The sequence below is a fragment of the Hemicordylus capensis genome, chromosome 12 (assembly GCF_027244095.1).
Source record: "Hemicordylus capensis ecotype Gifberg chromosome 12, rHemCap1.1.pri, whole genome shotgun sequence".
NCBI lineage: Eukaryota > Metazoa > Chordata > Lepidosauria > Squamata > Cordylidae > Hemicordylus > Hemicordylus capensis.
In genome coordinates, this window is record NC_069668.1 from 11,386,429 (window position 1) to 11,409,700 (window position 23,272).

The 23,272-nt window shown below is 51.2% G+C and overlaps 1 protein-coding gene across 2 annotated transcripts in view; it reads right to left on the reverse strand.

The window, feature by feature from the left end:
• Positions 1-23,272, reverse strand: part of SEZ6 (seizure related 6 homolog) — a 124,080-nt gene that overhangs the window by 79,052 nt on the left and 21,756 nt on the right. Inside the window, exon 1 of one of the 2 annotated variants that reach the window (XM_053275252.1) lies at positions 11,511-11,533. The exons of the other annotated variant lie outside the window; for it this stretch is intronic. The gene's annotated coding sequence lies outside the window, so the exon portion shown is untranslated. Of the gene's footprint in view, positions 1-11,510; positions 11,534-23,272 lie in introns of those variants that run through there. 2 annotated transcript variants of the gene reach the window in all.

The window sequence follows — 23,272 nt, forward strand, 5'->3', positions numbered from 1 at the left end:
CATACCGAACTATATGGACCAGGGGTCTGATTCAGTAAACAGCAGCTTCCTAAGGGTTGCGACCAAAGCTCAGTGATGGAGAACCTGCTTTGCATGCTGAAAGTCCCAGGTTCAATCCCTGGCAGCATCTTCAGTTAGGGCTGGGGAAGGCCCCAGTGGAGAGCTGCTGCCGGTCAGAGTAGACAGTACTGAGCTGGATGGACCAATGGCCTGACTCAGTAAATGGCAGCTTCCTTACGTCCCCGTGTTCAATCACACCACTCAGCTGGCAGTTTAAACCCCAGCTGAAGCCCCGGCACCTGGCCGCCCCGCAGAGCCTGAGAGGCCTTAACGAGGCAGAACCTGCGCCTTGCCAGCCGTGCGGCTTCCCTTCTGATCGGAGAGGCAGGATAATTGAGATCCATCCTGCCCTGCTGCTGTTGCCGGGGCCGCCAATTTGCGCGCTCGTTGGCTCTTCACCGCGCCGGCCTGCACTTGGATATATCTCTATTTTGGCAAAGCCGTCCGCCGTGCTGCGAGAGAGACCTGGTGTCATCTCCAATCAACTCTCTCATCCACCAGTAGGATAAACATTGAAAGAAACTTATTAACGGCTAAAAACAGGACCAGAACTTGCCCTAATTGATTCGTCCGCTACCTGGCACAGGCTGCGCCGACCTTGAAGGCTCCTCGGCTGTTTTTCCAGGGTCCGACTCGGTGATAAACAAGAATGTGATGGCTGGCTCTCTTTGGGGATTTTTAACAGCCGCCTGACAAGGCAGAAATTCAGTAGGGAAAGCTTCCCCCTGCATAGGTGTTTGTGTGTGCAAGGATGGGAAAGGCCACGCCTGTTGGATTTGTACCTGCTGCACAGCTGTTAAAGGACCAAGGGCCTGCCAGACAAGGGGTAGCAAAGCTGGCCTTCTCTGGGAAGCTCAGACATGATGCATAAAGGTGATGGTCTCCTATCATTGCTTATTCCCAGCAAGTGGTACTCAAAGGTACACTACCTCTAGTCAAGGAGGGTCTACTATCAGAGCTAGTGGCTGTTGATAGACCTCTCTGTCGATAACTTTCTGTCCAAGCCCTGCATCTTGTGGCAGGGAGTCCCATGGGTGCATTTTGTTCAAAAGAACTTTCTGCTACCTGCCTGAACAACTTTGGAGGGAGCTACTTGGAAGGACGTCTAAATCAGATTGTGGTGACTTGAGATCAGGGATGTTTCCAGTTTATATTCCACTGGACAACCCCCTCTGTAGCTCAGAAGTCTTGCCTGGCTCAGCTGGGCAGGTGCATAGGAGGGCAGCAGGGCTCCAGTGTTAAAAAGCATTAAAGAGAGCCAGCATGGCATAGTGGTTAGAGTGTTGCACTAGCACCGGGAAGTTCCGAGTTCAAATCCCCATTCAGCCATGAGACTAGCTGGGTGACTCTGGGCCAGCCACTTATCCCTCAGCCTAACCTACCTCACAGGGTTGTTGTAAGAATAAACTCTGGGCTCCTTGGAGGAAGAGTGGGATATACATGTAAATAAATACATACATGCATACATATTTTTAATATCTAGTCAGGGATTTCCAAACTAGGGCCAATGCCGGAACGGTGATGGGATGACAACAGCATCTGGGGACCCAAACCTGAGAACCCCCTGGCCTAGGAAAAAGAGGTGATTTAGGCCACTTTCCACCTGTGTGGTGGGGAGAGAAGCTGCAGCTGCCAGAATTCCCCCTCCTGCACAACGGCCTCCCACCATCTGCCCACGGCTTTCTTCCTCTCACTGTCCGCTTATAGCCAACTCCGTCCACGAAGCACTGGGCCGGAAGCCAAGATCTTTTGTTTACCCCTGGTTCATTATTATAATTAATATTGAGCCGGGCGATCTTTCACCTGGGGATGTTGATGAGCCTTTGGTGAATTAAAGTCTTACAGGGATCGATAGGAGGAGAGGGAGAGAGACAGAGACAGACCCAGCCCCTGGACAGGCAAGCCATCTAGACCAATCCGTTTAAATCCACTGCACCTGACATGACGGTGGAGGAATCAATCTTATTTAGAGTGACACGCTGGCACAAAGGGCAGCAATCTGCTTTTAATTTCGGAAATGAGCCGACGACTCTGCTTTGATTGTGGGAGAAAAGGGGGGGGGGAGAGGATGATTAACCTGGGCTGACGCTGAGCCACGTCGGTAAACAGCTCAGGAAAACAAGAGCGAAATTTGCTCGGGCTGGCATAAACAAACACTGTGCCTTTCAGAAATTGACGGGGCCAGATCCTCCTCCGTGAGTGGAAATGAAGCGTCAGCCACCAGCAGGGAAAGGGGCCCACGGATTGGACCTCTGGAACCCGTGGGGTGGATGGGAGCTAGCAAGCATGACTTGTCCCCTTTGCTAAGCAGAATGGTCCTGGTTTGCATTTGAATGGGAGACTACATGTGAGCACTGTAAGAGATTTCCCTTAGGGGATGGGGCCTCTCTGGGAAGAGCACCTGCCTGCTTGCACACAAAAAGTCCCGAGTTCCCTCCCTGGCAGCATCTCCAAGATAGGTCTGAGAGAGAATCCTGCCTGCAACGCTGCTTTGCTCATCCTACAGGTGACTTTAAGGAATAGTTCCAGATCCCAAAGGACAAGAGGCAATTATGAAGGGCAATTCTTTGTGCAGAGACACAAACAGACAGACAGACAGAGACGGAGACAGAGACAGAGCAAGGCTTCCTGAAACCCTCCAGTTCCCCTGCTGGCATGCAGGGAACAAAACCTGCATATTTTGTGGGAGAGCACAGTCCCTTGGTTTGCTAGCACCAAAAAGTGGCTAGTTTTCTCCCACCCAACAAGAAAGCAAGTCCAATTTCAAAGCAGAGGAGAGGTCAACCACCAGCATAATTGCCCACTGGCCTGGCTTCCCGAGGGACAGCTCAGCTTCCCTCCATCACTGGAAATCAAGACTGCTTGACCAGGAGCAGAGGTCCTCCTCGCACAGTATATAGGGGAAACCTCTCTCTCCGTGTGTTCTCCAGCCTGTGACAAACAGTTTCACCTTCCAAAATTCTCCCCCAAGTTTTTGAATTGTTGAGAAAATAAAGTCCACGGGGCTGGTTGTCTCTCTGCTTGTGCGACAAGCCTTTCACCCCATGACAAAAATAATATTGTGGACCCCAGTCAGAAGAGTCTGTCTGGTGGTTTATAGGAACATAGGAAGCTGCCGTATACTGAGTCAGACCATTGGTCTATCTGGCTCAGTAGTGTCTTCACAGACTGGCAGCGGCTTCTCCCAGGTTGCAGGCAGGAGTCTCTCTCAGCCTGATCTTGGAGATGCTGCCTGGGAGAGAACTTGGAACCTTCTGCTCTTCCCAGAGCGGCCCCATTATCTCCTGAGGGGAATCTCTTCCAGTGCTCACACTTCTAGTCTCCCTTTCATATGCAACCAGGGTGGCACCTGCTTAGCTAGGGGGACAAGTCATGCTTGCTACACAATCCTGATTTTCAGGTTGAGTGAAAAAGTTCTATTTCTGCTACGCCCCAGCTGGGTGGGACAAGCACCCCCTCCTGTGTCCTAGATGGGCCTGGCCCTCTTTTCCCAGGCAAGCTGGGCCCGTCCACTGTGGGATGACTTGTGACGTCAAGCTGTGGAAGGACAAACTCAAGAAGAAGCAGGTGATCCCTTCCTCCCTCCCTCCGGGCTTTTGCCAAGCATGCTCGGCTCTTTAAAAAATTATTATTTTATTTCAAGAGGCTCCCATTTCAAGGTGAATTCTGCAGCAGCAAAATATATGTTCTGCTTTCCAGGGAACGCAGATCCAGCCTAGCAGGAGGGGAACACAGCGAGAACAGGTGCAGGGGGAGGCATGTAATCAGGAAACGCAACCAGGCAGAAATCCGTAGACTCCTCCAGGTGTGGACGAGGGGAGGGGGGGAGAGGGGGCAGGGGTGACTCTCGAACTAGTTGCGGGGAGCAAAGTGGTGGCTGAGAACATTATGAGGGGAGTGAGGGTTCTTGCTATATATTGAATACTCATAGATCTAAGATAATTAATGTTCATTCCATTTCCCTTATTAATGAAGCTTGCTTGACATTTTCAAACCTCTTCAGAAAGTAGGCCAGATTTGTTTTGGAAACGGCTTCCTTTTTTTGATTAAACTTCCCAGCTGTTTTCCAAGCAGCTTCCTGTCCAAGACTGTGGGCAGGAAAGGCAGGGATGAGGAGGGAGGTCAGTATCAGTCCAGTCTGCAGGGGAGATGAGCCTGCACCCCCACCCCCACCCCCTGCACACATGGTCTTATCCAGCCCACTTCCTGACCAGGAAGGAAGTGAAGGGCTGGCCTGGCTCCTGGGAGGCTGGAGGCATCTCCTACCTACCTGGCTGCACTGGCTGTTTGTTCTGAGAGTGAAGAGTGGGTGAATGAGACTTTTAAAAAACAATGGAGGCCTTTAAAAAATACTTAATTCAAGCTATAGGACCATAATATATTATGACTCTTTTGTCTGACACTTTGCTGTAAAATGCTGCCGGGATTGCGTGCTGTGCTGGCCTGCACTCTGCTGCTCTACAGTGCCACTGCTGCAGGTGGCTAGAAAGGGTATTGCGGCTGTAGTCTCAGCAGCTGTCAGGTGGCACAAAGGAGCCAATAGGGACTCCTCTGGGTCTATAAAGCTGCTGGCTCTAGTATGACTCTTCAACATGAGCAATTCCCTTCAGGCACCAGCTGTCTTTCTCACCTCTAGACCAGCAAACCCAGACATAAGGGAATGCATATCTGGCCACCTTCCATGGTCTGCTGAGACACCCCCCAATAATTAAATATGGGAGAGATGCTGGTGCTGATGCTGATGCTCCTTCCTTCCTTCCTTGGCTTGCTCTCTCTCTGCTGCCTCCCCACCAGCCTCCCATAAATCCCAAGCCAGAGAGAGCAAGACAAAGGAGACAGCAGACAAATTCCCAGCCTGTGGTGCCCCTGCCATGTTATCCCCGACCCAGGTTTAAATTAACGCCCGGCGGCTTCGTGGCAGCAAGAAATCAGTTTCCTAAGGAAGCCTGCAAGGGTCAGGAGATCCTGCCACAGCGCCCGGTAAAAATGAAATACAGCCATCTCGGCATCAACAAGATTGATGAGGCTGCAGCCGGCCAAGCAGTGTAGAGATGTGCTGGGCTTGGGGGTTGGAGGAGGAGCCAAGTGGGGAATGGTGCAGAGCGTGCCATTTTCTAGCTGTGCAACCAATGTGCCTCTGTGTGTGTGAGAGAGAGAGAGACACTATGTTGCAAACGGGGCTGCAGTCAAACCAGCAGATTAATCAACCAGAGTTAAAGTTGATTAATCCAGGGGAACCCATTGTCACCACGCAAATTTTAATCTATGGCTATTTTTGTTTGGTCCTTGCTGGTTGTAGCCACCTAATGGCGCTGTGGGGAAGCAACCTGCCTAGAGAGCAGGAGGCTGTTGGTTCGAATCCCTGCTGGTGTGTTTCCCAGAATATGGGAAACTCCTATATCAGGCAGCAGCGATATAGGAAGGTGCTGAAAGGCATCATCTCATACTGCACGGAAGGAGGCAATGGACAACCTCTCCTGTATTCTACCCAGAAAACCACATGGCTCTGTGGTCGCCAGGAGTCAACACCGACTCGGTGGCACAACCTTTCCTTTACATAGGGACATAGAAAGCTGCCATATACTGAGTCAGACCATTGGTCCATCTAGCTCAGTATTGCCTACCCAGAGTGGCAGCAGCTTCTCCAAGATCACAGGCAGGAATCTCTCTCAGCCCTATCTTGGAGATGCTGCCAGGGAGGGAACTTGGGACCTTCAGAGGCTCTTCCCGGAGCAGCTCCATCCCCTGAGGGGGATATCTTTCAGTGCTCACATCCCCTAAGGGGAATCTCTTACGGTGCTCACATGTGGTCTCCCATGCAAATGCAACCAGGGTAGACCCTGCTTAGCTAAGGGGACAAAACATGCTTGCTACCACAAGACCAACTCTCCTCCCTTTCCTTTCCTTGCTGGTTATCCTCACGGGATACTATATTAAATATCCACAGTGGTCTTCTCTTCCACTAAGAAGTGTCTGCTTTGAAGTGAGCTGGCCTTGTGGTACCAATTGTCCCATTTGCTAAGCAGGGTCCGCCCTGGTTGAATTTGCATGGGAGATGACATGTGAGCACTCTAAGGTATTCCCTTTAGGGGTTGTAAGGTATTCCCCTTAGGGGAAGAGCACCTGCTTGATTTGAACCAGCAGGTCATGACCAAAACAGGCGGCCTTTAATGGTGCTTTCCATCTCCAAAAGGGGAGAGGCTCCCAGATTTCCAACAGGGAATACGGGCAGCAAGCGACAGCCACAGAGCATTTCTCTCTAAAACAAACACTCTGCTTGCAGGCTTCTCCTTTGCATTCTTTCTGAGCGAAGAGGGACTTGGCCGGCCCCACAGTTTGTTTATTTCCGAGACTCCTTTGCCGGGAGACGGCTGTTTGCAGACTCCTTGATCTTCAAAAGGCAGGCAGATTGGGCACATGGGGGATTTTTCCCCAGCCTGGAAAAAAAACACCGTGCGTGGGTTTGAATCTCTAGGTCTGGCAAGATTGATGGCTGCTTACCGTGGGCACGGGGCATTGATGGAGCCTCGTGCCACCAGTAGAGAGCTAGCCAGGGGCTGGGGCCATTTCTATGGCTGGCTAAACATGCTCAAAGGGTGCTTCTTGGAGGACAGTTGGCCTTGTGGTAAAGGTAGTGTGCCGTTGAGTCAATGTTGACTCCTGGCGACCACAGAGCCCTGTGGTTTTCTTGGTAGAATACAGGAGGGGTTGACCATTGCTTCCTCCCGCGCAGTATGAGATGATGCCTTTCAGCACCTTCCTAGATCGCTGCTGCCCAATATCGGTGTTTCCATTATTTATATTATTATTATTATTATTATTATTAATGGGATTTTGATATTGCCCTTCCAAAAATGGCTCAGGGCAGTTTACACAGAGAAATAATAAATAAATAAGATGGCTCCTTGTCCACAAAGGGCTCACAATCTAAAAAGAAACATAAGATAGACACCAGCAACAGTCACTGGAGGTCCTGTGCTGGGGGTGGATAAGGCCAGTTACTCTCCCTCTGCTAAATAAAGAGAATCACCACGTTAAAAGGTGCCTCCTTGCCAGGTTAACAGGGGATATAGTCTGGGAAACATACCAGCAGGGATTCGAACTGGCATCCTCTGGCTTGCTAGTCAAGTCATTTCCCTGCTACGCCTTGTGGTAGCCAGCACGAATTGTTCCATTTGCTAAGCAGGGTCTGCCCTGGTTGCATATGAATGGGAGACTCCATGTGTGAGCTCAGTAAAATATTCTCCTTAGGGAATGGGGCCACTCTGGGAAGAGCACCTGCCTGCTTGCATGCAGAAGGTCCCAAGTTCCCTCCCTGGCAGCATCTCCAAGATAGGGCGGAGAGAGACTCCTGCCTGCCACCTGAGTGACACTCCTGCCTGAAGCCTCTGCCAGTCTGTGTAAACAATACTAATCTAGATAGACCGATGGTCTGACTCAGTATATGGCAGCTTCCTATGTCCCTACAGGTGAGCCCCTTAGAGGATGGGGCTGTAGCTCAGTGGAAGAACATCTGCTTTGCATGCAAAAGGTCCCAGATTCGCTTCCTGGCAGCATCTCTATGTAGGGCTGGGAAACAGGAGTGTACTGGTCAATTTCCCGGAGGGAAATTTCCCTCCCCCAGGAAATCCGGAGGGGGTTTGAGCCCCCCACCCCACAACTCTTCCTCAAACCCCGGTGAGCCGCTGCCAGTCAGTGTAGACACTACTGAGCTCAATGAACCAGGGGTCTGATTCAGTAAACAGCAGCCTCCTATGTTCCTATTTTGTGGAACATCGTAGACAGAGGTGTAGCTACAGAAATACCTGCAAATAACACTGCCAAGCAGAGAGAAGCCAATCGATTGCACATCTCACTAGCAACGATGCCGCAAAATGGCTCATTTGCTAATTTCTCGAGAAACCCTCTGGACTAGACGGATGGGACCCAGGGAGCAAGACAGACAGACAGACGCCGACAGGGGCTGGCGACGTCATTTCCCAATTGGATTGCCAGGCATGAAACCAAGTGGGCACCACACTGGGAGATTAATTACCCAACCCTCTTGCTGCTCCCCAACAGAGTTCCAATTATGACAGCCGCACGGTGACATTTCCCCCTTCCGCGAAAGGACGGATCAATAGACAGCACGCAGGCCCAGGTCTCATCTGTCAGCTGCTGAATCTGTCACTCCCTGCATCTAAGAGTCCATTGTCAGAACGTGGCAGATGAGAGAACTCCAGCCAACAGAGAAGATAAGAATGGGAGAACGGCTGGAGAAATCTCAGAGGGCCCTCGGTGTCCTCCTCGAGAGACATTTCTCGCTCTGCCCAGTCTGCAGTTTCCTCTAGGATGAAACCCGTTAGGATCCACAGGAGTCAGTGCCCAAGAAAGCCATATTCTGTTTGGAGAGCGATGTAGACTAATTTTCATACATTTGCCTTAGTTTGCTTAATGCATTCTTAGTGCATGACACCGGGTGTTTTGACACCTTGTGGACTTAGCAGAGCAAAGCCAGGATCCAGGCCCCCAGACCCAGGATCTGATCCTCAAGGCCCTTGGACTAGAAGAACCCATAACAACCCCCTTCTAGAGTTCAGTGAGGCAGCCAGCATCAGCTCTGGGATGCCCTGGGAGACGGTGTTTTCAACAGCCTCCCTTAACTTGGAAGAGGTGGGGCCTAGGGACTTTTAATTCTGGTAAGGTGACTTTCCTATGTGCTTAAAAAAAATAATAATATTTTATTAAAGTTTAAGTGACACTACACGATCAAAATAGTGATAATAATAACAGCAGCAGCAAAAGATGAAGGAATGGGGGGGGCGGAAGGGGAGAGGAGAGCTGGTCTGGACCTGGTCAGTCTGGACCTGGTCAGCTTCTCGATGAGCTGTCCATGGTCCTGAGCCCTTGCCTGAACAACTGCCGCGCCTTTCTGATATGCCCTGGGAACCCAAGTCTGGGAAAGGATAGCCCTTGGGTGGGGGGCGGGGGAGAGCTGGTCTTGTGTCCCCAAGCATGAATTCTCCCCTTTGCTAAGCAGGGTCTGCCTTGGGTTCATTTGGATGGGAGACTACATGCCCACCCAACAAGATTGTCAGAGGGGCCTTTGCTCTGTGTGCCGATGTTGAGAGAGGCTAAATTGCCATGCACACAGGACAGGCCCTTCTCTGTGCTTGCCCCCAGGCTCTGGAATGCCCTCCCAGTGAATGTCCACTCCTTGACATTTGTGGCTGTTTTAAAAAAACCCTCTAAAGACCCTTTTATTTGTTCAAGCGTTTACCCCACTGGTATGTTTCCCAGACTAAGGGAAACACCTCTATCGGGCAGCAGTGATATAGGAAGATGCTGAAAGGCATCCTCTCAGACTGCGCGGGAGGAGGCCATGGCCAACCCCTCCTGTATTCTGCCAAAGAGAACCACAGAGCTCTGTGGGCGCCAGGAGTTGACAGCGACCCGATGGCACATGTTACCCTTATGGGCTGCCAGGTCTCTCTTTTTAATGGTGGGTTTGTTTGTTTGTTTGTTTTGGCTGCTTTATGGATTTTACATTTCCAGTGATTTTAAGGTTTTAGATGTAACTTTTATGGAATCTTATTGTATTTTAACTCTTGTAAACCACCTTGAGATGCATTATGAAAGGTGATGTAAAAACTGAACACTCACTCTCTCTCTCTCTCTCTCTCTATCTCTCTCTCTCTATATATATATATGGCTGTAGAGCTGGGGAAGAGTGTCTTCTTTGCCTGCAGAAGCCCTCAGTGTCGATCTCTGGCAGCATCTCCAGGGAGGGCTGGGAGAGACTCTTGCCTTGAAACCTTGGAGAAGCTGCTGCCAGTCAGTGCAGACAATACTGAGCGATCTGGACCAAAGTTCAGACTCAGCAGGAAGCATCACAGAGCTGGAAGCACCAAGGGCCTGACTATGTTCCTTCTCTGTGCAAATGGAGTGGTGGGGGCCCAGTCCTGGTTTTGGGACACCAGCAAAAACTCTCTCTCCCCCTACTTCTTGAGGAGACCACGACCACAACGGACATTTAGATACCACTTTTCAATGAAAGTTCCCAAAGCGGTTTTCAAAGATAATAAATGAATGAAAGAAAGAAAGAAAGAAAGAAAGAAAGAAAGAAAGAAAGAAAGAAAGAAAGAAAGGCTCCATGCCCCAAAAGGGCTCACCATCTTAAAAAAGAAACAAGATATACCCCAGCAACAGCCAACTGGAGTCAGCAAGGAGTCCCAGAGCTAGCTTTGACATCCTCCCGCACGCCACGCTCCTCCTAAGGAAACTCTGCCTGCAAAGCAGCTTTCCTCTGCCAGAGGCCGACAGTAACAAATGAGCCAGGCGCACAGAAGCAGCTGCTTCCTGTCGGCTCCTGCTTTAGTTACTCCTGGAGGCTCCGTTTTCAGCAGGCAAGGAAGGGCCGGGCAGAGCCCTCAAGTATCAGGCCTACAAGCGGCAGAGGTAAATGATGATGGCGCTGGTGAGGACGGAAGCCAGAGGTTCTTCAAACTTAGGCCCACAGCTGTGTTTTGGACTACAGTTCCCATCACCCCCGTGGGCAGTTGCAGGGGATGATGGGAGTTGTAGTCCAACAGCATCTGCGGGCCCCAGTTTGCAAGTCAGTGTTGACAATCCTGAGCAAGATAGACCAAGGGTCTGACTCAGTATAAGGCAGATTCCTATAACCAATACGGTCTGTTCATAAGACACAATGAGGTGGCAGGCAGCATGTTTGAGGAGATACTAATAATACCTCCCCTCCCATGGCTACTTTCTCCCAGAGGAGAGGAGAGCTGGTCTTGTGGCAGCAAGCATAACTTGTCCCCTTAGCTAAGCAAGGTCTGCCCTGGTTGCATATGAACGGGAGACGAGAAGTGTGAGCACTGGAAGAGATTCCCTGGAGGGGATGGAGACTCTCTGGGAAGAGCATCTAGGTTCCAAGTTCCCTCCCTGGCAGCATCTCCAAGATCGGGCTGAGAGAGAGGCTCCTGCCTGCCACCTTGGAGAAGCCACTGCCAGTCTGTGCAGACAATACTGAGCTAGATGGACCAAGGGTCTGACTCAGTATATGGCAGCTTCCTATGTTCCTGTGTTCCACCTTGTCTCTCCAGTTGTTGGACTACAACTCCCATCATCCCCAGTTACAATTTATCATGGTGGGTGATGAAGGGAGTGCTGAGGTGACCTGCCTGCCCGGGACCACGAGCAAGCCACGTTGAAAAGAACATTTCCAATGCTCACCGCCCTGTCCTGAGCTGTTCCCAGTCTCCATCTATTATGCACCATGAGTGGCAGCTGGGTTCATTTGGCCATTTAACGTTTCATGGATAATTAATTATTCTTTCCTTGCTCAGAGTTAAAAGCAAAGGCAGATACAGGCCCTTCAAAGGCTCTCCTTGAGCATGAAGCATGATCAAAAACGTGGAGACGGGTAAAATATTCACCAAGTGGGAAAGCATGGGAGGTTCACTCACCCCTCGAATGGAACAGCACGCAGCTCGCTGAAGCAACCTCTAGCCAGGGACACCATCGGGCGTGGGGGACAGAGTTGAGCTGAGACTATGGCTCTTCTTGCACAGGCCCCAAAGATCCTGCCCTTTCTGATGGTTTCGGGGCATGCCTTTTCAAAACCTTTACTCATTCATTTACAGAGACCTCGCCCTTAATTGCCATCACTTGCCCTCATTTGATACCATCCTGTTCACGGATTGGGTGAGATTGTCCATGTGGCCCATGCAGGAAGCAGCAAGAAGAAGCAGCTTGGGTGAGAGAAAGCATGGCAACTCACTGGAGCATAGGAAACTGCTGTATACCAAGTCAAACCTGTGATCCAAGCAGCTCAGGATTGTCTGCTCTGACTGGCAGCAGCTCTTCAAGGTTTTCAGGCAGGAGTCTTCTCCAGCCCTACCTGAAGATGCTGCCAGGGACTGAAACTGGCACCTTCTACAGATGCTCTCCCAGCTGTATTGGATTACACAAAGCTGCATATTCGCACAGTCGAAGGATGGGGTGGGGGGATTCCTGCCCTACTGCAATGGAGGGAAATTGAGGATATTCAGTGCGGTTCTAGAAAGAAGTCTTGGAGTCAGGCCTGGCCCAAGCAACTCCAGTGCATGGTGAGTGTGTATGGGACGGTGGGGTGGGGTGGGGGCAGGTTAAGCCCCAGTGATCTCTCACTTTTTGAAATCAGGCAAGGCACAGAGAACCCTGCGGGCGGCTTCCCCTTAGAATACCACCAGGAAATTAAACATGAAAGATCCCGCGGACAACACGCAAAGATACATCACACTAGTTAGATGCTACAAGAAAATTAAAGAGGGCCCGGGGGAGACATTATCCCGCTCTGCATAATGGCCAATTGGTGAGAATCAAATAGCAAAAATGCAAAGTTAATCTAGTGAAGGTTTACTGCAATCCCTAATCCCTGGGGTGGGGTGGGGAAGTGTGTGCATACTGTAGAACAAGCTCTGCACTTGTGAAGCAGCATTGGTAGTGGGCCCTAGGAGCCATGATAGCTCCGTGGAGCCTCCATGTCCAGAGGCAGAATACCCTTTTTTGTGGGTTTTTTTGTTTTTGGCTCCAGAGAGCTTCCCTGTGGATTAGGAACGTAAGGAGAGCCTTTCTAGTTCGGACTGAGGGCCTCTATTTATCCCGTTTCTGGTAGACTGCCAGGTAGACTGCCTCTGAGCTAGGAGGCTCTGTTGAGCTGGGACGGCTAGTGGTCAACTTCACTGGCACACCCTCTGGCCGAACCTGGAAGATCTGCTGGGTGTGAAGATCTTCTGGGATATGAAAAGGCTTGCTTGGGTCTGTTCCGAGAGCAGCGCTCAGCTCTCTTCCTCACAAGGGACCGGCTTGTCCCCGTTAATGCTAGAGACAGGACAGAATCGCGGCTGACTTTTCTGTTCGCAAAGGGCCAGCTGCCACGTTTCTCTGTTCCTCCCTGCAACCCGAGATCTCTTCCTCCCAAGAAGGGTCTAATCTAATTAACACCTCCTCTGCTCCATCTGACGGCTGCCAACTGGGTGGGTTGCCCTGCTGCAGGGAGGGTTTCCCCTCCCCACCTCCCAGCTTCCTGAACATCCAGCCAATGAAGAGTTTTGATTAACTCGAGGCTTGCTCATTCCCCCCCCCCCGCTTTTTAAAATGCTCTGCGCTCTCTTCTAACCGGGGTGGCCCTTTCATGAGGCGGGCTGTAGCGGTCGCCCCGGGCAGTAGATTATTCGGGTTCCAGCAGAGTGGCAAGATCCATTCCACCCCCACCATGGAAGGAAATCTTGCCCTTGCCAGAGAAGCAGCTGCGGGCAACCTTCCCCCTTCCCCACTTTCAAAGCTTGCAAAGGCCCATTTTGAAAGGGGGCTGGCCCCCACCAGGAGCATGGGGAAAGCCAGATGGGGCTGGGAAAGACCCCTGGAGGTGAAACTCTGGAGAGCCGCTGCCAGTCAGTGCAGACAATATTGAGCTAGATAAACCAAAGGTCTGACTCAGTAGGAGGCAGCTTCATGTGTTTATTAGAAGCACCCATAGCTAGGAGGAAGGGTCCCTTCTTGGCATGCAGAAGGTCCCAGGTCCAACCCCTGGCAGCATCTCCAGCAGGGGGTTGGGAGAGCCAGGGAGGGAACTTGGAACCTCAGATGTTCTTCCCAAAGCAGCCCCATTTATCCCCTGAGGGGAATCTCTTCCAGTGCCCACACTTCTAGTCTCCCATTCATATGCAACCAGGGCGGACCCTGCTTAGCTAAGGGGACAAGTCAGGCTTGCAACCACAAGCTCTCCCCCGCCCCCCAGCAAAATTGCAATTACCGTCCCAGCCTCTTGCATGTAACATCAGCCATTGCTTCCAGCTCACCACCACCCCACCTCCATATGGGGAAGGCGCCTGCTGTTTAGCACTGGCTTCCCTCCCCCCACATCCCCCCCTCTCTCCTCCACCTCCGATGCGGGGCTGCGGTGCCCTTACATGCTCTCACAAAGGCAATGGAAAGGTTTCGCTGTGGCTGGTGTGAAGGCACTGTAAATGACAGCGAGATTGCATGCAAGCAGCCGCGGCTGCCAGTAATTGAAAGGGCCCCTCCACCATTGCTTGCACACCTGTGTTCCTGGGAAGCAGCTGAATTGTGACAGAGATAACACCTCCCCCCCCAACGCAGGCACCTGGCTGCCTGTGAGGGAAGGCAATGCTCCAGTAATTAAAGGGTGTGTGTGGGGGGGGAGGCTACCTGACTACAGACGAGGCTGTATATAGGCACATAGGAAGCTGCCACCTACTGAGTCTGTCACCTACTGGGTCCATCTAGCGAAATGCTGGACACTGACTGGCAGCAGCTCTCCAAGACGAAAGGCAGGGGTCTTGAACGCAGCCCTACCTGGAGGTACTGCCAGGGACTGCACCTGGGGACCCTTGGCATACGAAGCAAATGCTCTCCCACTGAGCTATAGCCCCATCCCATAAATATAGGAAGCGGCCTTATACTGAGTCACTCCCTTGGTACATATAGCTCAGGACTGTCTGCTCTGACTGGCAGCAGTTCTCCAAGGTTTCAGGCAGGAGGTTTTCCCAGCTCAACCTGGAGATGCTGCCAGGGGTTGAAACTGGGATCTTCTGCATGCCAAGCAGATGCTCTACCTCGGAGCTACTGCCTCATCCCCTATTAGCAGCTATCTGCTGAGTTAGACCCTTGTTCCACCCAGCTCAGTATTGTCTACACTGATCGTCAGCGGCTTCCCAAGATCTCAGGCAGGAGTCCTTCCCAGTGCTGTCCTACCTGGTCCCATACAACCTCCCACATGATCACTCCCCTCTTCTCCTACCTTGATCTTCAAATCCACACAGCCATTGATTGGGATCCAGCCCACCTCTCTGACCCTGAGACTCCAGAGGCTGGTGAGGTCAGCCATTCATCAGGGCACAAGGACTGGGGACGTAGGTTACATAAGAAGCTGCCTCCTACTGAGTCAGACCTTTGGTCCATCCAGGGCAGTATTGTCTGCACTGACTGGCAGCAGCTCTCCAAGCAGACAATCCAGAGCTAGATGGACCAATGGTCCGACTCGGTATACAGCCACTTCCTATGTTCATAGGCCTAACAGGCACCCAATGTTTTAGCTGTTTCTGGGGAGGGGAGGTTGTGGGGAGATTTAATCCACAATTCCAACTCTCCGATTCCCCGAATTGTAGCCAAATCATGACCTACCCTGTAGAGATCGGTAGTTAAGGGGGCCATTGCCAAAGGAGGGAGGGTGTCCCCCATGAAGGAACGTCCCCCCATGACTGGTGCACTGAAATGCAATCCTGCTGCACTCTGCTGCATGTAGAGAATGGATCCAAACTGGATCGAAAGTGTTAAGCCCTACAGGGCTCAAGAGTGATTCAATTTCTGCTGTGACAACGAGCCCCCTGGGGTGGTGGCCGCCTCCAGCAGCTTTAATTAAGTTGCCACTTAAGCAGACAATGGATTCTTTCTTCCTTTGCTGCTGTATGCTCTGCTTCCAGGTTGAGGGTGGGTGGCTGGGGGCAGGGTGACTCAAGAAATGACTGCTTGGATCAGAGAAGGGCCAGCTGGCCTTGTGGTAGCAAGCACCTGCCTGCTTGCATGCACAAGGTTCCAAGTTCCCTCCCTGGCAGAGTCTCCAAGAGAGGGCTGAGAGAGATTCCTGCCTGCAGCCTTGGAGAAGCCGCTGCCAGTCTGCGAAGACAATCCTGAGCTAGATGGACCAAGGGTCTGGCTCAGGATATGGCAGCTTCCTATGTTCCTATGACCCAAGGCTGGGAGTTGTCGTCAGTCCACCTGGGGTGACCCAAGGCTGAGAATCCCTGGCTGAAATCATTTCTCTACCATCAAGAGGCCCACGGATTTCTCTTTTTCATAAAAGCCATTCTGAACTAGAGGCCACTGCCTAATCCAGTATGGCTGCAAGCACTATGCATCCTTTATTCTGGTCTACAGTGAAGCAATCAGCAACCACTGAGAAGCAAGGGACCTGGTTACATGTGAACAGCCTCCATGCCGAAGGGATGGGGCGGGGGAACCATACTGCAGCTAGCTGTAATCTTGAGTCAAACACTGTCTCTAATTACTTGCACATTTCCCGATCTTGCTTCCTTTTAAATTTTATCTTATCTCCATCTCGTGTTCGCCCCCCTCAGCATTTTGTGCAAATGAGTTTCCTTTCCCCCAAGCCAGATCCCTCGATGTCCCCCCTACCGCCGCTCTCCCGAGCTGCCTTAAAAACCATTTTGCTGCTTTCCCCTTCATGGTGCTGAACTTTTCCACTGGTTACAAAAAGAAAATGAAAACAGCGATTATGGCACTTTTTGCCACTTAATAAATTACCCGGAGATTAGCCGTTCAGGGGCAGCAAAATAAATTATGATATTTAACATTTTGTAATAACAACAATTAGTTGCTAAATAATGTCTTTTTAAAGCAAAAGGCAAAAGGAAATTAATTCTTCTAATTAGCTGTCAAGCATCAAAGCAAGAAAAGCAAGGTGCTGTGGAGGGAGACAGCAATTTTTATGTACAAAACGGTACGTGGGCAATTCGGTGGGTGGCTCGGTTACCATCTCAGAAAACTGTACAGAACTGCCCCATCATATTTCTTGAGTGAAGACAGGCATAGCATTTTTGATATGAGTCCAAGGGGGCCCTTTACTCATGGCACAAACCCAGCTTTGCCATGCCCTGTGCAGTATAATTTCGCAAGCAAAATGCTATACAGGAAAAGAGGGGCACCCTGCGAGGGTAGGAAGCCCGTGCATGCTCCTGATCAGTGGTTGTGTGAATTCACAGATCAAGTTAGAGGAGGGGAGAATGGCTGTCTGGGATCCAGGAGGAGCTGGGAAGGACAGGCATGGCCAGTCCACATTCCGTGCTACACATTTTATCAAAGGTGGACAAGAAGGCAATTCCCACATGATCACTCTCCCTTCTTTCCTTGATCTATAAATCCACATGACTGCTGTTTGGACCTGGCTCTTCTGCTCAGACAGGGCGGGGTGGGGGAGTGGTGCGGTCAGGCATTTGCCAGGGTACAAGGACTGGGAAGTTAGCTTACATAGGAAGCTGCCTTCTACTGAGTCAAGCCCTTGGGCTGTCTAGCTCAGTACTGCCTACTCTGAGTGGTAGCGGCTCTGCGGTGTTTCAGGCAGGGGTCTCTCCCAGCCCTACCTGGAGATGCTGCCAGGGATTGAACCTGGGGCCTTCTGCATGCAAGCAGATGCTCTGCCACTGAGATATGGTGCTTCCCCCCACCACACCAATGCTGCCACCATTTTCACGTTGCACAGCACCCCCAAGAGGGCCAGAACAGCGGGACAGATCCTTCTTCGTTGGCCTCCCCTGCCGTGTCCCCTCTAACAGGGAATCCCAGATGTGGTGGACGACAACTCCCACAATCCCCAAGCCAAAGCCATTGCAGCTGGGGATTCTGGGAGTTGCAGTCAACAACATCTGGGAATCCTTGTTAGAGGGGACACTGATGCCCTGCCTCTTCCAAGGTGGCTGCATTGAAGGTCCCTCCCCAAATCCAGATGCTGGGCCTGCGTCCCTCCCACACCTCCAAATGTTGGAAAATCTTTCTGAATGGTTTTGCTAAAATTTAGAGCTTGGAGAAGATGCCGCTTCGCACATGATCCCCGATGGCGCCTTGGATCTTTTTTTAAACTCACACACGACACAAGCTGAAAACGGGATCACGTCCAGTTCCCGAATGGCAGTAGGAGGCTTTTCCTGCTTCAGCTCCTTCACAGGCTGTGAACCAGCCTCAGGTGTGGGTTTTTTTAAGGCGATGAAGGTGTTTGTCAGCCCCGCTTCAGCTCCCCCCAGAACCTGCCACACCTGCCTTGGCTCTGGGGCCTGGGATGGCTCGCCATCTTGGCTGCGCATGGAACCGATGCTCCCGGCGAGCGCAAGGAAGCGCCTGCCTTGCAAGCAATATATAGACCCAGCTGCTGGAACGGGAGTGTCTTGGCACAACCCTTGCCAGGTTCAGTTCATAAATTAGCCAGTTGGCAGCCCAGAGACGCTGCTCCTTCCCTTCCCACGAACACTTTTAATTACAGCTCCAAGAGAGCGTCAAGGTTTGGAGGTTTAGGATTTCTCTCCCCCCCTTTCCCACCTTTAAGGGGGGGGAGAACCACCCCCACTTCCCAATAAATCCCGCTTTTAGAGGCCTCACCGACAAGCGCATTGCTCGTAAACGCTCCATCACCTGCGGATGGAGGGTTTGCATGCTCTGAAGGCGGCCGTGGGGGGGGGGAGAGAACAGCCTGCATTGTCAGTAGTGCTCAGAATTCAGCAGGCGGGATTGGGCACGGCGGTCACAGCACTTGGGGAGAGGACACAGAGGCTGCATGCTGCCCAGGAGAGCCAGCCACCAGCCGTCTTGGGAGGGGCAGGCCCCAAACTCACCCCCCCAAGCCCCATCCCTGCCCCACTCCTTGGCCCTCCGTTCTTCTTTGCCAGCTGCCTGTCGCTTCCAAGCCCTGGGCCTTCGCCACGTCTGCCAAGGATGATAAGCAGGGCTGGCACTGCAGTGTCACCTCCCGGCAGAAGGGGACCAACAACGGCATGCACCCAGGGCTGCCAGCACACCAGGGAAGCGGCCCAAGGCAGCCCGTGCCCCTGGTGGGGGCCAGCCCTCTTCGCTTTTCAGCGTTTGGAAGGGGTGATTTACAGGGAGGAGGGGAGTGGCCGGGAACTGCTACTCTTCATGCCTCGGTATTCCTGCAAGCTTCTTTGTCAGAGTGAAGTCAAGTCTCCCATTCATATACAACCAGGGTGGACCCTGCTTAGCAAAGGGGACAAGTCATGCTGGCTACCACCAGACCAGCTTTCCTCTCCGAGCCTTCTACTGAGTCAGACCATTAGTCCATCTAGTTCAGTATTGTCAACACGGACTGGCAGCGGCTTCTCCGAGGTTCCAGGTAGGAGTCTTTCCCAGCCCTACCAGGAGATGCTGCCAGGGACTGAACCTGGGACCTCCTGCATGCAAAGGAGATGCTCTCCCATTGAGCTACAGCCCCACGAACGGGCTCCCCCAGCAATGCATGCTCTGTGCCCCACGTTCCAACACCAGGATGCTCCTTCTTACTGATCACTGTTGCCGAGAGGCCACCATCAAAACAGGCCAACCGGCAGCCTCAATCGCCGGCTACAACTCTCCACGGAGGCCCTTTAAGCGCGAAACGGCGGCCTGCCTGACCTGCCGAAATCGGCGCTTGAACCTTGAAACTGAGCTCGCTTCCGTGGAGAGGGTGGCGGGGCCGGGGCGGGGGTGGGGGAAAGGCCGATTTTATTTGCTACAGAGTTCCGCTTGCTTTTATGGGAGCAGCTCAGGAGAGAGGCATAAATATCCCACAGCCAGGGCCAAGCTCAGATGGAGCTGATCCCCGGTGAGTAATGAAAGGCCTTAAATCCAGCAGCCGTTTAAGACACCAAAGAGTTATGGTGCCGCGGTGGCGGCGGCAGTGGTGAGCCTGGAAGGCCGCGTATCCACTGCTCCCCACCAGAGGAGCAGAGAAGACAGAGAGGGGAGCAGACGGCTGATGTAGAGGCTGTGAATTCTGTACTCCTGGCTCTGCAGGAGGAACATAGGAGCCTAGGCAGCTGCCACGTACTGAGTCAGACCCTTGGTCCATCTAGCTCAGTGTTGGCTACCCAGATTGGCAGCGGCTTCTCCAAGGCTGCAGGCAGGAGTCTCTCTCAGCCCGATCTTGGGGATGCTGCCAGGGAGGGAACTTGGAGCCTTCTGCTCTTCCCAGAGTGGCCCCATTATCCCCTGAGGGGACTCTCTTCCAGTGCTCACACTTCTAGTCTCCCATTCATATGCAACCAGGGAGGATCCTGCTTAGCTAGGGGGACAAATCATGCTTGCTGCCACAAGACCAGCTCTCCTCTCCTGGCTGACCAGAGTTGGGAAGAAGATGAGGCTGGAATCACTGGGCCCTTTGGCGTCTGAGGCCAAAGGATCCCAACAGCTTCAACCAGCCGCGAGTTTAGAAAATGTGGCCCATATGAAACAGCCTTCAACTGAGCCAGATCACGGAGTATTTGTTTGTTTGTTATTTATTTAACACGGTGTCTCTGGGTGGTTGACAACAACACAACACAGTAAAGATGGCAATTTAAAACATTGAAAAGATCTCACATTAAAATCTAGTTAAAAGCTTGGGTGAACAGATGCATTTTACGCATCTTCTTAAGAACTGTCGGAGATAAGGAAAGCTCTTACTTCTTAGTGGTTAGAGTGTTGGACTAGGACCGGGAAGACCCGAGTTCAAATCCCCATTCAACCGTGAAACTCACTGGGTGACTCTGGGCCAGTCATGTATCTCTCTCAGCCTAACCTACCCCACAGGGCTGTTGTGAGGATAAAAATAACGATGTACACCGCTCTGAGCTCCTTGGAGGAAGAGTGGGATATACAGTAAGTGTAAAAATAAACAAATACATTAAGAACATAAGAAAAGCCCCGCTGGATCAGGCCCAAGAAGGCCCATCTACTCAAGCATCCTGCTTCACACAATGGCCCACCACAGGCCTCTGGGAAGCCCATAGGCAAGAGGGGAGGGCATGCCCTCTCTCCTGCTGTTGCTCCCTTGCAACTGGGATTTGGAGGCATCTTGCCTCTGAGGCTGGAGGTGGTCTGTAGCCCTCAGACTAGTAGCCATTGATAGAGACCCGTCCTCCGTGAATTTCTCTAAGCCTGTTTAAATGTCTAAGCTCCCTCTTCCGTATCCCTGGAACACGTGCTTACCTAGTGAGATGACTTGGTCTGATCCAGCAACAGTGCTGTAAGATCAGTTGATGCAACTGCAGGTGGACAATCCCTGGGTGATCTCAGTAGGCAGCGGGGCTCATAATGAAGAAGGTGTTCTCTTAAATACCCTGGCCCAGTTATAACCAGTATTTTGCCTGGAAACCTATTGGTAGTATCATATCATATCGTATCGTATTATCGTATCGTATCATATATTTTAGTATAGGTGTAATATGATCTCTTCAAGAGGACTCAGAGACCAACCTGGCTGCCGCATTTTGCAATAACTGCAGTTTATGGACTAGGTACAGAGGCAGCCCTGCATACAGCGCATTAAAGTAATCAAGTCTGGAGGTTACCAGCATATGCACTACTGTTCCGAGGTCATTTATCTCAAGAAACAGACACAGCTGGTGTATCAGCCGAAGCTGATGAAAGCACCTCTGGCCACTGCCTCAGCCTGAGACACCAGAGAGAGGCTTGGATCCAGAAGCCCGATGGCTCTACGGCATTTCTTTCAGCTCCCTTGCGGGAAAATATGGATGGTCTTCATCCTAACTGATATAGTGGTGATGAAATACACATGGTGACAAAGCTGCAACAATATTCCTTTGAAGACCTTATTTATTGTGTATGTATAAAAGGGAAATTAACCAAAAGGTTTAGGGACATAGGAAGCTGCTATATACTGATCAGACCATGGGTCTATCTAGCTCAGTATTGTCTACCCAGGTGGGCAGCAGCTTCTCCAAGCTTGCAGGCAAGAGTCTCTCTCAGCCCTATCTTGCAGATGCTGCCAGGGAGGGAACTTGGAACCTAGATGCTCTTCCAAGAGCAGCTCCATCCCCAGAGGGGAATATCTTACAGTGCTCACACACTTCTAGTCTCCCATTCAAATGCAACCAGGACAGACCCTGCTTAGCTAGGGGGACAAGTCATGCTTGCTACCACAAGCCCAGCTCTCCTAGAGATAGAAACATCTCCCAGAAATAGAAACATCTCTCTTGGATGTTTCTATCCCCCCACACACACGACCACATTTTCCAACTCTCTAGATGGGTCCCCCAATTCCCCCTTTGCTCCCAACCAACAAGAAAATCTAAAAAATGATTCAAGCTGATCTGGGAAACCACAAGGCCTGCGGGGAAGGGGTCATCCCAATCAAAACTTTGCAGCTGATCATTAAGGCAAGATTACAGAGGAGAGGCGCTGGAAACCAGAGGCCTGTTCAGAGCTGCAGGCAAGCTGAGCCACCCAAAGTGCATTTCTCTCAAGGCCCTTAATGAAGGATGGAGACCTGTATCTTACCAACAGCCTGACCAGCCATTTGACATGGGCAACCTTTCCAAGAGGCAGGAGAAAACCCAGCCACCTTGGAGTGCTCATTATATTTAATATGGGTGACACGGAGAGGGCTTCGCAGGTATTTGAGCTATAATGACATGAAGCAGAGGGAGGGAGGAAGTTTGATGAAAGGAGAAAAGGGGGGCAAAAAGAGGGGCCCAGAGGCCAAATCAATAACTCAAATTCTGTTTAATTCTTGCATGGCGTGTTGAAGCTGCTTTATACAGACCAGAATGCCGGCAACTGCTCTCATGTAATCCAACAGCATCTGGAGACCCACGGCAGAGAACCCCTGCTTTACACTGGTGTTTGATAATCCCTGTGAAACACTTGGCACCCTTAAAAAGTGCTATACAAATGCTCAAAGGGACTATACAGATAGGGCTGCTCAAAAGCAAAAAGTGCTATACAGACAATACACTCGCTTTTGGTACACAGTTGCACAAATGCTACCCTGAAAAGGACTATATAGATGCTACAAAGTACTATATAAATGCCGAAAAGCTCTGGCTCTTTGAACCTAGCTGTGCAAATACTGCCCGTGAAAGCGCTCTACAAATGCTAAAAAGCGCTCTACAAATGCTAAAAAGCGCTCTACAAATGCTAAGTAGTATTCATTGCAGGCGTCAAAGCCACACTTCCCAAGGGGCCATTCACACATGCTGTTTTTAAGTGCACACCAAAGATATGCAGTGTGTGATTGAGCTGTACGCTTATATCACACAGGTACGCTCCTCAAAGAGCCAAGGTGACACAGAGAGCATCCTCTGGAGTGTACAATCAGGCCAAAACCTGGCTTTTACTACCCCGTACTCTGTTGGATGGTCCAGACAAGCATATCCCCGGTGGCAAAACCCAGCTTGCTGTGTTGTAATGTGTGAACCAGCTCCTCAACCAAGTCATAATTGTGTCTGGAAAGGAAGCAGAGCAATCAACCAGATTCCAAAGGAAGCTGTTGACAGTTCAAAGTAGAAGTGCAGAGGAAAAGCTGGTGCCGTCTGTTGATGCTTGCTAGGGATCAAACACAGTTTGTCAAATGTTTAAATGTATTATTCATTCCACCAATGAGATGCAATCTATGGGGCCTTCCCTCCACTTTAATTTTAAGAAATCAAAAAAAGAACAAAAA